We start from the raw sequence: 12855 nt of genomic DNA, 5'->3' as shown, positions 1-12855 counted from the left end.
CGGAGGGTTTTATGAAACGGTGGCCAAATCAGCAAAGCTCACATTTCTTATTTCTCTGCAATTCCTCAGTCATCGGAAATGGAGACGGCAAGGCTCGTTTGGTGTTCGAGGATCCGGACATTCTCAGCAAGTCACAGAAACAAGGCCTAAAACGAAGCTGGTTTTCTCCTTAAACCCAAGCATCAACGTCTTCGATCTTACCTCCGATCTTCTCCGCATTTTCGGCCTCCGTAAATCTTGCCCCAATCTATCCATTTCACAATGTTTATATATTGCCTTGTCGAGCTATTAATTTTTCAATGCAGATGGATGGCTTTGCTTTGCTCCTTTCGAATCGGCTAGTATTTTAAAAGATAAAGATATAGTTAGGTTAGTGTTTTTTACTCTTGTAAACTGTGCATGGTTTATTTTGTATAGTTACCTTTTGTTTATTATGAAAACAGTGTGAAGAAGAAAGGAAGGAAATCGACAGAGATTATCCAGGCTGGTAATGATTTGAATTATTTGGAAGATTTGGAAATTGTAGAACGACTGCCTGTGGATTCTGGCGTCAAGCTTCTAGCTAATGCGGAATTTGATAAGGAAACTGGGGAATACGAAAGCAAATCGGAAGAGGATGAACAAGAATGTGTCTCCTTGGAGAATCAGCCTCAAGTTGAAAACACACCTGTCGAAAACATTGTTTCGAAGAAAAGAAAGGCTCGGGATAAACTTCCAAGTTCGAGGAAAGTTACTTTATACAATCGCATTAAACCTTCTTATTTTACTTGGTTTGTTAGATGCCTGCACTAATAATTGCTTATCATTTTAAGTTTTTTCAGTATGTTACATTTATTTTCAGGAAGAAGAAAAGCAATTTGGCTGGTGCTGAGAAATCTCCGGTTTCTGGAGATGATGGAATTGGTGTTTATCCAAAGAAAAGAAAAAGCTCTCATAAACAGAAGTTTGTCGTCAATGACAAGGTTGTTGAGAAGGACAAGGCAGTTGACATACAGAGAGAACCAGAGAACTCAAGTGGCCCTGAAATTGATGAAAATACTGATGACGAAACCAATTTGGGGAGGTAATACCTGTCTTGACAATGTAGGTGATTACAACATTTCGTACGGGGGAAAGAGAGATTTAAATAATGTTTGGAATTTATATCACTCATTTTGGTTTTGGTTCATCTTTTGTGCAAGTTAATTCTCTTCCTGCCATGTGGATGGGTATTTCTTCAATTGCTTGTTTCTGCTTTACAGGTCCTCCCAGCTTCAAAACACTGGTAAAGGGAGTGCTGATGAACTTACGACAACTACTGAAGTCAAGAAGGTTAATGTTGACATTATTGTTTTGAATGGAATGAACTAGTAGTTTCTAGTAAGTTTCATCAATGTCTGAGATGGCATCATATCTCTAAGAAAATTGATCTATGAACTTGTGTTGTGTCCATGAATAGTCAGTGTCATTGTTGGTAAGACTGTAAGAGCAATAAATCCAAGCTATGCAGCTACCTAATGCACACATCCATGTCACATAACATGGTTAGATGTTGATATTTAATGTTCCTGGCTCAGAATTTAGAATTGTACTTTCTTAATTGCTTGATAATATCATAATTTTCAGTTTTGTCAACTGATATTGGTGGCCTTTTTGCTTTATCCCATATTTCAGTTCTAACACATCCAATCCTTCTGTTTAATTTCTTACTGTCCAGCTTCCTAGTAGAAATGCAAGGCGTAAAAAGGCTAAAAGGCGATGGTTGAGGGAGCAGGCCAAAATTGAAAAGGAAAAGGTAATATAGTCTTTAGAAATATTGTAAATTTATTTTGGACCTTTTAAGGTCGAGATTTTTTTATCTTCGGACAAGCAGTTCTAGCAATAAAGAAATAATGCCTGACAGAGATGATTAAAGTTGACAATTCAGAATTTGCTTGTTTACCATGGATTGATGGACGAGTAATATGCTTTCTTTGGTTTTGGCTTTATATGATTATGAGCATACAATACATGGATGTAATTGAGCATTGGTGTGTTTTCTTGTTTATAGTAAGATGAAGATCAAAGGTTACAACTTACATATTCTAGTACATGAATGCATGCAGACATTTGTGTGTGATATTTTTTACACTGTTTGGTAAGCCATAAAATTTGTGAACTAATGAAGCATATATATGGTTTTTGATATACCTTTATAAAAAAAGAAACTTCTCTATCATTGACTTTGATGATAATTACGTTTGATCTGATTTGCAGCTGCAATCAAAACAGCTGCATGGAGAAAACGACCAGCAATCACATGCAAAAGAAAATATCAAAATTTCAGAAGACTGTCGACAACCAGTCAGCAATAATGATGTCGAGGATAATGTGGTTCCAATATTTGTAAGGCCAGGACATATTTGCTTTGAGCCCCTTGAAGAAGGTCTTGTTTCTCTCTCTTTCTAGTTATTGAGGCTTAGCTGGGTGATATCAGTGACCAGCAATCTGGCTTTACAACATAAAGCTTGAGAAATGGTTTACAATGTTTCTGACCTGTGTTATTGTTTTCCAGGAGATGCAGAGCAAGCTGTCCAACAAAGTCAGATTTCAGTGGTATGCTTTATTTTTTTATAGTTTGTGAACTTTGCCCCGTCTCTCTCCTTTTTTCTCCCTTTTTCGTGAAATTTCTTTGAGGAGGTGTACTGTTGAGGGAATTAGGGGCCCGAGTGAGTGTGGCAGATAGATTATTTCCATTATGTGGTGATCATATCTTAAAAGAAGGGAAGGGGAGGGAGAGGTTGGTTTGAGGTGAAGGTGTTATTTTGGTTGTATCATACTAGCTTTTCTGTATTTCTTGTATACATATATCTGCGTAACAAATATCCTTTCTTTTCAGAAAACCTTTCAATGGAATGGAATAACCAGCAAGAAGAAGGGTAAAAAATGGGGTATGGAGAACACTCCTTGTATGAAATGGAATGATAACAGCTTTAGCCAAGTGAGTTCTGAAATGGTGGATGTCAAAGAAAACGCCACTGTATCTGATGACATGGACTTTGACAAGCTTATGCCCTATTCTGGCTTGCCTAAGGTATATTTTGTTATTTTCCATATATTTATTTTGAATTAATATTCTTCAGGGGTAGAACCATTTTTCTTTCTTTTTTAAATATATATTTAATGCAGGAGGGTGATTTAGTTGCATATCGCTTAGTTGAGCTATCACCAACTTGGACCCCTGAGCTTTCCTCCTTCCGAGTAATGCTCTTTTCTAATTTTAGTTGTTTTTTGTTCCTAATCTTATTGGCATTGAATTTTGTATTTACCTAATTATGCTTATAGGTTGGAGAAATATCACAATATGATGCTGAATCCAACAGGATTAAGCTATCACCAGTGCCAGGATATCCAAATGCTTCTGAGAAGAAATTAGATCAGGAGTCTTCTGTACTACCTGATACATCTCTGTACGGAGAAGATGGGTCACTAGAGGTATATGACTAAAATTATTTATTCCTTATTTGATCAGGGAGTCCTTTGTTTTCCTGTTCCTCTGAAATAGGTAGCAGTATTCAGAGACTTATCGAATCTTTCGGCTTGCATTTGTGCGGCATGTTCTCTCACATATTATAGTTATGCTTTTGAAAATTTTCCGTTCATGTTGAAAATTTCTTTGTTTATCTGTGTACTCTGTTATTTTGACTACTTATGTGGTGTAGCCTGTGAAGTAGGTAGTCAGTATGCAACATGTATTTCTGCTACATGTTTTTTCATGGGTTGTAGTGATTCTTATGGAAAATTTTCATGCATGTTGAATGACTATTTGGGCAAGTCAAACTCTCATTGAAGTTTAAATTATTTTCTGAACCATTTTATATGGAAATAGAAATACAGATGATACTGATAACTTGTCCAATCAGTTATTCGAAGTTACTGGATCAGGAATGCTTTTAATTATAGAACAACAACATCTTAGGATCCACGTGTCCTGTAATAAATGTCTTGCAAAAATTACATGCTAGGGCTGAGATCCAGCTGCTGTTTTGTTTTTGTTGTTTTTGTGCTTTCTTCTGGAGTGCAGAAAGCTAACAAGGGAAGCCTTTTTTTTCTTTCTACAGATTGATTATTCCTCTCTAATTGATGTCCGCCTCGTCAACCATGGCAATCTGAATACCAGAAAAGCAATTGCTGATAGCAGCAATGAGAATTGTGCACAGGATCAGGATGTTTTAACAAGACAGCCAAATGGTAACAAGGAAGTGGCCACTGCCTCAGCCGCACCCTCAGCCGCACCTCCTGCACAAGGTATGGATAATGCTCAACGTGTAAAATATCAGGTTTTTGAATCGACAACTTGCATAATGTTTTAATATTTTTGGCAGCTAATGGTGAAGTAAATGTATGGGACGAAATTAACGGGGCTTTGAGTGCAAAGAAGGCAGAGCTCTCTAAAGGGGATGGTTGGAGTCGAGCAGATAGTTGAGGTAGGAGCACCTGGTCATATAGGTCCCCGAGACGCAGCGCCCTTGGCTTAACTATGGCATTAAGAGCTCAGAATAAGATCTGAAGAATAGCACCAGCGTCAGTTTCAGGTGTATTTCCTCTGTTTTTTAACCTTGGAACAAGGAGAGTAAGGCGATTTTGTTTTGACTTTTGCTTTTGCTTTGCCATGTACACAAATGTTTCAAGTGCCATCAAAAGCTAATGCCTTCTGTATTTTTTGCTGTTAGACAGGCAACTTGCAGGAAACTCTCGATTTAATCCAGTTTTATATGTTTTATTAAACAATCACCTCAATTTTATGTTCTATTTTGGTAGATAGTTCCCATACAAAGGCAACAACTTCACTGCAACTGAAGAGAGATGATCACAAAACTACTTAGTGCAACTTGAGCATTTATTACCAGTTCCTATATCACTCGTTTACAACAGAGCTTTGATTTCTTTACATGTTCTGTTAAACAAATACCTCCGATGTTATCGACATGCGCCGCACAAGCAGATAGAAATCACATTTGCACTCCCTGGGCTGCAATTCCTACATTTCCTGTAATCATCGAGGGTGTTCGAGAAAGATCATTACCAACCTCTTCAAAGCGACCTCACATCATGGTAGCCCAGTTCAGCCTTCTGGAACGATAAAACCGTTGAAAAGGTTCATGAACTGCTCTGGTTCCTTCGCCTTCTCGAATTATCTGCATGTTGAGTAAAATTTCCATGTTAGATTTACTTCTCAAACTCATGCGCATTAGGTCATAACATGAGACCATGGCAGTAAAAAAATTAACCAACCTACCTGTATAGAGGCATTGAGAGGAAAATCCATTTTATTAAGAAAGTCACGGCTGATAGATTCCCAGTCCCTGTGTGTGCCATCACAGCTTAAAAGTTGACTCTGCTCTTCTTCACACCCCACATTCCGCCCTAGCCAGACATATAAAACACTAGAACGGTCTCTTACACCGGAGCTAGATTCGGAAGCCGACAGCATATATGTTGCTGTGGACTCGAGAATGTGAGATCGATGCATCTTCACTTTATTGAGTGAAGGCCACTGATACAGAACCGAAGTGGTTACTTAGGTAGGTTGAGCATGAAATCCTCCATATTCCTTTTTATCTTCAGTTTGACTATGTGACTCGATGCTAGCAACGACTTCAACATCTAACATTAAATCTTCTCTATTGTCTTCAGGTTCATATTCATTACGATCTAAATCGTTCATTACAGTATCATCCAAGTCGGGAAGAGAAAAGGACCAAGACTTTACGAGTTTACGGGGGACTGGTGCATCCGCTGATGGTAGCCACATGCGAGGTGGAGGATGACTCCCCCTGATCTCTTCAAGTGAGGGTGAAGTAACTTTACAGGGAAAGCAAGGATTTTCCGCTCTCAAAGTAAGGAAGAAAATGACTTTTTCAATGATGGGAAACTTTCTTTATAGGGTAAACAAGAATTCACTGCTGAGGAATGTTTGAATGAAGACAGATCAGTGGCTTCTATGCCAGAAGGTGAAGGCTGCTGAGAAGACCAATTTGAGGATGAGGGTGAAAAGGTAAACGAACTGGCATAGTCGGATGTTGAAGGTGAAAATGGAGACTTGGAACTGAATTTCGAGCTGCTGGCTGCAAAACAAGAAAAGGAATTTGGTGAACCGCAAGGAGAACTTGGTTCCAATGGAGAATCGACAGGAGTGTTCTCCTTCATCACAAGGATCTTTACTCCGAATCAAGCTGCGATCTGGGGAACAATCAAAGGAATCTGGTGAACCACATAGAATAATCGACGATGAAAACGGAACAGTATTTTCAGTCTTTACAAATGTCTATAACCATATCTGATCTACCATTGACTGGAGTCGAGTTACAACCGAGTTTGGATGATTTTACAAACTCTTTCATGATTCCACTAGCAAACTTCTGTCTTAGCCTACCCCATCCATTTTCTCTGGCAGGAAGGCAAGTTTCAGATTCGGTGTTCGACACCGAAAAAGGTGGAACAACTCCACCAGCAAGAGCTTTATGGTAAAGTTTGAAATCCAAATCATATTCATCTACCTTCCTTTGACCGACACAAATTTCACTTACTGCAGACGTGTTATCATTCTCGGAAGCCAACTTAACTACCTTCTTGCCCTCTGCTCTGTCGCAACCATCTGCCGAGAGCTGTCTACTAGCAAGGGAATCCCAGAATTCCAAAGGCTCATCCCCTTCTCTGACAGTTTAAAAAGGGCCTTTCGCCTGTTCATACCGAATAACCTGATTGGCAGCTGATGCAGCGCTATTCGACATCACATAGATGCATCTCTTTCCAACCCAAACATAAACAGCACAAGGAACATGCACAACAAATGCCCCACGAGAGTCGAGTGCGTGTTTACCTGGATGATCTACCATTTTCGGCACAAGATGAAGAGCATCATGCGGGGAATGTGGAGCCATCCTGTACATCCTAAGCACGGAATTTGGGCTAGCAGGCACAGCATGAACCCTCTTCTGGCACTGCAGAAGTTGGAAGGCAAACCCCGTATTCGGTTTTGTCACCTCTCGAGCCGCCTTCACATACTGAAACGCATCCTCGAAGCTCTAGTCTTCCCTCCACATGAGATACGCAATAACCAGAGAAGACGATCTCGAAACCCCCTGGCAGCAATGAACTAGCACCTTCCCTCCTTGCTCCCGGACATCTTCAAAGTAATCAAAAACATCATAGAGAATGCTGGTGATGTCCTCGGACGGGGTATCCTGTAACCAAAGTGTTTTGTAAACAAGATCATGCTTGAAATACTCGGGACAGGCGGAGACGACGCAGTTCAAAACATGAGTAATCCCATTTATTCTCAGGATTTCCCTCTTCTTAGCAACAGCATCACTCCCTAAATAAATATGTTCAGCTATCCTGGAACACTCCTTATCAAAGAAAGCAAGCTTATCTTTCCCCAACTGAAACTCCCTATTGGAACCAGGATTCTCAAGCGGCTTAACCGAGGCCCTCGGAGTCTGGGGATTAGGCCAAACACCGAGATCATCAAAAGCGGCATTTGGCCACTCTTCTACCGGCCTTCTCGTTGTAGAGAGCGGAGGCAAACAAGACCTCCCCTTCACGTTCATCAGCGGCTTAGGGTGAGGCTTGCCCGGCAAACGGTCGGTCCAAGAGACCGACAGTAGATACGTCTTACGGGCAGCAACACCGGCAGCCGCCTTGGCATGCCGGTCTTTCTTTTTGGCTCAACATCTCAAACAACCAAAAGAAAAAAAAAAGGAGGGAGGGGGGCAGAATTCAAACAAAAATCCCAATAAATGAAATGAAAGCCAGTACAGGATAGTTCCAGGAAAGTGCATTCAAAACGAAAAATATAGTCATATTGATATTAAAGAAAAGAAGACAAAATTCTACCAAAAACCCCTCGACTCCTCTCTCATTCAAATACGAATACGACCCAGTAAACTTGTAGCTGCTAGTCCTACTTATTCATTTACCAAACAAAACCCAACTGCCAAAGGAAATATTATATATATATCATTTAATAAAGCTGAGAGAGCCTGAGATAGTTGAACAGAGACTTCCTGAAGTCCATCCTGGAAGAAAAATATAAACTGCTAATTTACTACCAGAAAAAAAGTAGTGAGTCAGATGGGGCGAGTTATGTCAAACTCAGAATAGTCAGTAGGAGAAGAGTTTGTCTGATTCACGGTATTATACGTATGTCCGTATTATATTTTATTTATTGGGTAAACTGTCCATTTAGTATCTAATTATCAGTTTTTGTCTGTTTTAATACCTAATATTTTTAATTTTTTCAAAAGCATACATATGTTTTAGTATCCACCGTTTAAAACTTAACGCGTTAGTACATAAACTATCAATTTTGGTCTATTTTAGTACTTAAACTTTCAATTTTTTTTCAAATTTAACGTTAATTTTAAATAAGGGTACTAAAATAAAATAAACTAAACTTTACGTATGGTTTTGAAAAATTAATGCATTTAGTACCTAAACTATCAGTTTTAGTATATTTTAGTACCTAAATTTCAATTTTTTCAAAAATTAACGCTAAGTTTTTAGCGGGATATTAAAATGAAACAAAAACTAAACATTAGGTACTCACCGTTAAAACTTAACGAGTTAAGTTTAGGTACTAAATAGGCCAAAACTGATAATTATGTACTAAAAACATTAATTTTTTAAAGGTGAGTACTAAAACATTAGATATGCTTTTGAAAAAAATTAAAAGTTTAGGTACTAAAATGAACCAAAACTGATAGCTTAGGTACTAAAGGCATAATTTACCCTAAAGTTTATCATATATATAAAATGATACAATCAAATATGGTGATTATAACAAAATATTTAACTGTCACGTCACCTAATTTGTTAATTGTTAACAATAGTTAACTCGTAGTGACCACATCTTAATTAAATAAAAGTAACAATATTTTATTTTTTGAAATCAGTGAGGAAAAATGCACAAATACAAACATAAGTGATCAATCATGTAGTTAACCCAAAATTAAAATATTTGTTTTTTAGTTAGAAAGGCCAATAAACGAATGATTATAAATAAAAACATTATCTTCAACTAGAAAACGTTTTTCAGACCATAAAAGAAACAACTTTGTGTTTTTGTTAAGACGGCTGGTTGAGTGACATAAACATCGATTTGGCATTTCTCGCTCTATCTTCTCATGTACTAAAATGTATATTCTCGAATTTATGTTACCACACTGGCAATCATTTTATTAAAGATTATCTTATTTTATAAAGATCAACATGTGTTATTATCTGATTGAATGATTAAATGTATTGAATTAAATTTAAATTATGATTAGATTGATAAAATATATAAATAATAAAGGCCGATTAACAGTAGGTGGTTTGATTGATGTCACTTAAATAGTTAATAGATTTGATTGATAAAATTAATAGAGTAATGGTCAAATTAAAACCTCCCCATGATTAAGGGACTAAATTATTCAGAGGTGCGAAACAAACGCGCTGAATGTTGAACGATTTATCATTCAGCGCTGAATGTTGAACGATTTAACATTCAGCGCTGAATGTTGAACGATTTATCATTCAGCGCTGAATGATTCCAAAACAAACAGCCCCTAACTCTATTATAGTAAACAAGGGTCAAATTCTCAATTAGGTCCCCGTATTAAATATAAATTGGGAATTTGGTCTCCATATTATGATTTCAGGTTAAATAAAATTCTAAATATCACTAGAAACAAACCAAAAATAAGACAAAAAGAAGCAGAACCAAACTGACACAGTTGACAGCTGAGTTTATCTTCATGGTCCTATGCTACATGAGTCCCCAAAGAGCCAGAGTTGACTGCCTGTAAACACCCCCATTTGGAAGGGATTTAAATTGCGGTTATAATGTTTATCTTGATTGACAACGTAACGACTATTATCGTGGTTATCACAAGTATCGCAATCATACAATAACTGTAGACACCCGTTTTTGTCCGGGTTTTTTTTATATTATTATTTATCGTTATATTATTATTATTACTATTATTATTATTAATTTACAAATATTACACTTTTGCAGGCTTAGAAGCCCAATTCAGATTACAAAGGCCCAATCCCGGAGCCCAACAACCCAGACTGAACCAACCCATCAGATTAGGGTTTCAAACCCTAAATCAGATTAGGGTTTCAAACCCTAAATCAGATTAGGATTTCAAACCCTAAATCAGATTAGGGTTTCAAACCCTAAATCAGATTAGGGTTTCAAACCCTAAATCAGATTAGGGTTTCAAACCCTAAAACAAATTAGGGTTATAACCCTAATCCCCTAATGGCAGCCGCTGACTTCAACTCCTCAGCTGATCAGCCGTGAGCCAACCACCGAGCCACCAAGCCAGGATGTCCCGTCGCCGCCGACTGTTCTCCTGCATGAACAGTGACCGGTTCCTGTAAAAACAGTAACCAAGTCAAATAACAGTAGCCTAAATCCGAGAATCCATTTAAAAACAGATTAAATCCCGAAAATCGGGATGTAATCATGCAAAGTCAGTGAGACCCATCTCCTATTTTTTCTAGATATCATCATCTCACCAGATACTCAAGATAAAGGGAGGGAAACGAAAGAATAAAAAAAAGGATTGAAAACAGAAAAAAAAGAGAAGAAAGAAAAGTTTTACCTTCTCTAACCACCACCGTGAATCTCGCTGTGACCTTCTCCGATCCCAGCTAGCCCCATATCTGAAGGTAAAGCCTTTGTTTTTCTGGTTTTGGGGGGGGGGGGTTGGTTTCGGTTGGTATAAGTTGTGGGTTTGGGTCCTAGAGGTTGGGTTTCAAAGGAGAGGTCGTTCGTGGGGGATGGTTGATCGGTTTAGGTTTAGTGGCCACTGATTAGCGGTTGCAGGAGGCTTGGTCGCCTCCCATGGCGGTGAGCCGAGGGAGGGTTCTCTCCCACGGGTTGGGTCTGCGGCTGAGGAAATGAGGGGGAGAGCAAATGATTTTAGGGTTTCAGAATAACCCTTAAAAGGGTTATATTTCAGACGTCGAGCGACGTCGTTTTGAAGCATGAGGGAGGCCGAGTGATGGGATTAAGGGCTAATAGTCATTTTGGTCCTCTTACCTCTGTAATCTTGCACGCGTGTTCTTAGCATTTAGGGGTAAACAACAGTTTAGGTCCCTCAAGCTTTTGTAAGGGTTGTGATCTGGTCACTAAATGAATTCCATGCCATCTTATTTCGAGCCTATAGTTTTATTTTGTTTTATTTGAATCACTAGTTGATATATTATGTATGTTTTATGATCTTCGAATTTGGACCTGTGATTTATGTTTTTTTCATTTTAGCCACTGTTCTGGTGTGTTATTCATTTTTGTTAATGTTTTAAATTTGTCCATGACACTTGCATACATTTTATTCTAGTCACTAATTAGCCTATGGTTTAATTACGTTGTAAGGGTCCCCGTGTTTTGTAAGTTGTCTAAGGGCTTAGTGTATTTTATTTATTCTGTACTTCAAGCCCCATATTTTTAAAGTTTACGCATTGGTCACTGGACTGGTTATTGTTAATATTTTTGAAAGTTTAGACATTATACCCTTTATTTATGAAACTTTTATCTTGATCACTACTCTCATATTTTGGGTTAAATATCGATTAATGTCTGTTTATTTTACTTTCATTATATTTTAGTCCTTATCTGTTTATTATTACATTTTTATTAGAGTTCGAATTTGGCCATATTATTTTATGCATGTTTCGTTTTAGTCCTTGTTTAATATTTGGCTTAATTGTGGTTTAGTTCTTTATGTTTTTTTTTCATTTCATTTTGGTCCCTAATATGATTTATGGTTTATTTGTTACTGTTTTTTAATATTTGTTAATTATATTTTAGCCCCTTAAATGTTTTAATATTTATTTTGGTCTGTAATATTTACTAATTTGTATTTTAGCCATTTATGTATGGATGTGCATTTTACTCATTAGATGATTATTGGTATTGTGTTTACTTTAATTTAATATAAATCTTTATATTTCCAATCACATTTATTTTCATTATATTTTTATCTATGTAAGAAATATTCGATTATATTTTCAAGAACACGTATGCGTAGAATGGGCGTGGAAAGTACCACTTGGTCGAAGTGGTACGATCCGATACGGCATTTTAACGACATAGGGACTTGTAACAAGTCGAGTATATTTTACTAATTAATTTATTAAAATGTGTGGTACCTTAAGTGATGCTCACTTTATTTTATGTGAATGTAAATTTTAAATTTTCATTTTATATTCGATACACATTTTTAAATAAATGATGAGAGAATATTCTTTAAAAGATAAGAAATAGACGAGTTAATTTTCCCGACGGAGGATTGTTAATCTCGAGATTTCTTTTCAAATTAAAGAATTTTCTCAGATAAAATAATTCAAAGTAAATTAATTAAATCTCAATAAACAAATCATATTTTAGTTTTATATTCAATTTGTAATTTCCACCATTTATGACGATGTGTAAGCTACACAATACCAATTTTGGGCGTTGTGGGGGTGTTTACCCTTCCCCACACGTAACCGACTCCCGAACTTGTTTTAAATGAATCTTTGGTAACGTAGACCAAATTTTTGTCTTATAAGATAATTTTTCTTAAAATTATTTTTAAAAGACGTTTTTAGGTATTTGACCTACCTAACCCAAAGGTCGATGGCGACTCTTTTCAATCTTATTCAAATCCATTCAAAATCACCAAATTTTCCAAATTAAAGTCATAATTGTTTAAAAATAATATCTAATTGTTTTAAGAAAAAATGGTTATGACAGCTTGGCGACTCTGCTGGGGAAACTAGAGAGTCAGGCTGTCGGTCGCTTATATATGGTCGTTATGGTGGAAATTATAAGTTCGAATCTTTAGTAAAAACTATGAT

At 37.1% G+C, this 12855-nt stretch overlaps 2 pseudogenes; one reads left to right on the top strand and one right to left on the bottom strand.

Moving 5' to 3' along the window:
- Positions 1–4676, top strand: LOC120145720 (annotated as a pseudogene).
- Positions 4677–4905: 229 nt separating this feature from the next.
- LOC120145435 lies at positions 4906–10675 on the bottom strand (annotated as a pseudogene).
- Between the last annotated feature and the right edge of the window lie 2180 nt (positions 10676–12855).

Source organism: Hibiscus syriacus, unplaced genomic scaffold (genome assembly GCF_006381635.1).
Source record: "Hibiscus syriacus cultivar Baekdansim isolate YM2019G1 unplaced genomic scaffold, ASM638163v2 tig00110893_pilon, whole genome shotgun sequence".
Taxonomy (NCBI): domain Eukaryota; kingdom Viridiplantae; phylum Streptophyta; class Magnoliopsida; order Malvales; family Malvaceae; genus Hibiscus; species Hibiscus syriacus.
The sequence above is the reverse complement of the archived record's forward strand: the minus strand, read 5'-3'. Positions and strand labels throughout refer to the sequence as shown.